The sequence below is a fragment of the Fukomys damarensis genome, unplaced genomic scaffold (genome assembly GCF_012274545.1).
Source record: "Fukomys damarensis isolate Sample0158 unplaced genomic scaffold, DMR_v1.0_HiC HiC_scaffold_37, whole genome shotgun sequence".
NCBI classification, from domain to species: Eukaryota; Metazoa; Chordata; class Mammalia; order Rodentia; family Bathyergidae; genus Fukomys; species Fukomys damarensis.
The window spans coordinates 13412385-13415022 of NW_022900949.1; positions in this window are offsets into that span (position 1 = coordinate 13412385).

The window sequence follows — 2638 nt, forward strand, 5'->3', positions numbered from 1 at the left end:
TGTGTGTGTGTGTGTGTGTGTGTGTGTGTGTGTGTGTGTGTGTGATGAGGGTTTAAATTCAAATATTATGGAAAAATTACATCAGTAGTATGGGGCTCATTTTAGTGCGCACTTCCCAATGCTGTTATCTTGGGTTTGATTGTATTTTATTATTTATACACCTCTTCAGTCAACTCAGCATAATGAAATCAAACCCAATCTGTGTTGCAAAAGAAATAACCTCTACCAATTATATCAGCATCTTTAGAGCCAATCATGTATTGATTATATACACTAAAATTTATTTGAACAATTTTTATCCTTTTATCCCTATTCCATAAAGGCTGCAAATCCTTGAGCTCTTTTTGTTTAAGATTTTTTGTACAACGGATTGAATTTGGGTCCTTGAGCTTGTGAGACAGGCTCCAGAACCACTGAGCTAAATCTCCAGCTCCCTGAGCATTTTTCTTTAAATCAGGCTGTACCTGAGTGCACTGTGCTTTGTCCTCAGGCTAAGTCACAACTCTATCTCAGCCTGAGTCTCCTCCACCATTCACAATGTTGTCACTTTCCTACCCATGATCTCTGTGTTGGGTGTCAGGCAATGCCCTTACTGCCACCAGAAGGCATGGGGGAATCATTCATGGCTGCACTGAATAATGGAAAATGTACAGGATGTAACATGGATTCAGAACTCCCAAGTTTTCGGGGGAACGGTGCAGGATTGCCTGTGCTGGAAATTCCTTTCTAACATGTGCTTCACTAGTATAATCTGTAACTCCCGGAGGCATGGCTCTCCTAGCTGCCAGCTCTGGGTCCTCAGAACAAGTGCCCTTGTTCTACATGGCTCCAGGACCCCGAGGGTGCCATTCAATCACTAGCCTCTCACTGGTGTTATACTTTTAGTTTCTTTGATGCCCTAATCTGTGAGACTCTCCTTCACTGTTCCCACTCCCCAAGGAGGAGGAGAGTAGGTTGGGGGTCTCTCCCAGGACTCTGCCTTTTGCTCTTTCCCTCAGAATTGGAGAACCACTCTCAAAGTGAAATCTTAACCAGACCTGGGATGTATGGGGTGCTGTGTCTCAGAGGTTTCCCTTCTTCCCTTTCTAACACACTGATGTTGGCTTTCATCAAGTGGATTTCTCCTTCAGGTTGATTCTTCATGTTTGGATATGTTTACCTCCCCCACTTTTTTGAGTACCTGCATTTTCTACTGGATCTTCTCTGAGCTTCCTTTATGGATCTTTGCCATTAGTTGTCCATGATGGATCCCTTCCCATTTGTAGCTGTTTGGAGCAGTGTCTTTTTAAATTGGATTATTTGTTTTGAGGAAAATAGCTTTTTGAGTGTTTTACACTTTAGAGAGAATAATTCTTCATCAGAAATATAGTAAGCAAAGGTTGTTCTTTCACTCATTGTTCTGTGTCTTCACTCTGTTAACTGCTTCCATTCCTGTGCAGAAGCTTTTTAATTTGATGCATCCTGCTTACCAATACTTGGTATTATTTATTGTAATTTGGGAGTCTTGTTCGGGATTCATTGCTTTTGACTGCATTTTAGGTCCAAACTGCTCTACGAAAACTGGTGGCTGTGAGGAAAGTAGTGCTAAGAAGAAGAAGGGTAGCAGAAAGCTAATAAGGGAAAAGAAAAAAAATATGACAAAATGGAGATAAAGTGTTTGTAAATGGGGAGGGGAGGAGGGGATGAAGGGAGGGCACGGACAAGGGGAAAAAATGAGAACCAAGACCTGTCATGTAAAGGTACAAGATCCCAATAATGAATGTAATGGTACTGTATACCTTAAATGTAACAATAAACTCAATAGGAAGAAGAAGAAGAAGAAGAAGAAGAAGAAGAAGAAGAAGAAGAAGAAGAAGAAGAAGAAGAAGAAGAAGAAGAAGAAGAAGAAGAAGAAGAAGAAGAAGAAGAAGAAGAAGAAGAAGAAGAAAAAGAAGAAGAAAGAAGCCATGTCATGCAGGGCTCAGTGAACCTCTAATCCTGGAAACCTTTGTGAATTCATAGTAATGTACAATAGCTCCCTTTGTGAATCGAGCATATTAGTGTAAAGGTTTATTTTTCTTATGTGAAATGAAGGCATATTTTCTGAAGTTCAAAATCCCCAATATCTCAAAACAAACAAACAAACAAACTTCAAAACATTCACAAAATATAAATGTGGGAATTAAATGAATAACGAAGTCAGATACCAGAGATGTTAATATGACACAAGAAGGGTCCACTTAAGGAGAAAATCTCACTAATTCCTTAAATATGCATGAAATTTCAGATCATAAGCTTCACATGGATTAAAACTCAAAAACAATGACTCCAACTATGGAATCATGCAGAATTATGCAGAAACTCATCTCCAGATAGCAACACAGACTCTCTCATTTTTATCCCTGTTCATCCACTACTCCAGAATTGCTTTTTATGAAACTGATCTAAAAACAATTCCTAAAATTGAGACCTTAATTCATGTTTTTTTTCTAAGCAATTAGAGCAGCACAATAGAGTATAGTTATGGAAATAAGTTTCCAAATGTCACAGAATTGGATGAATCTAAAAGGCTTAAAGTACAAGTTGGAACGTACTTAGGCATCATGCAGTCATCTTAAAAAACTTTGATGACATAAGAGAAAGTTTTTCTGTCTCACCT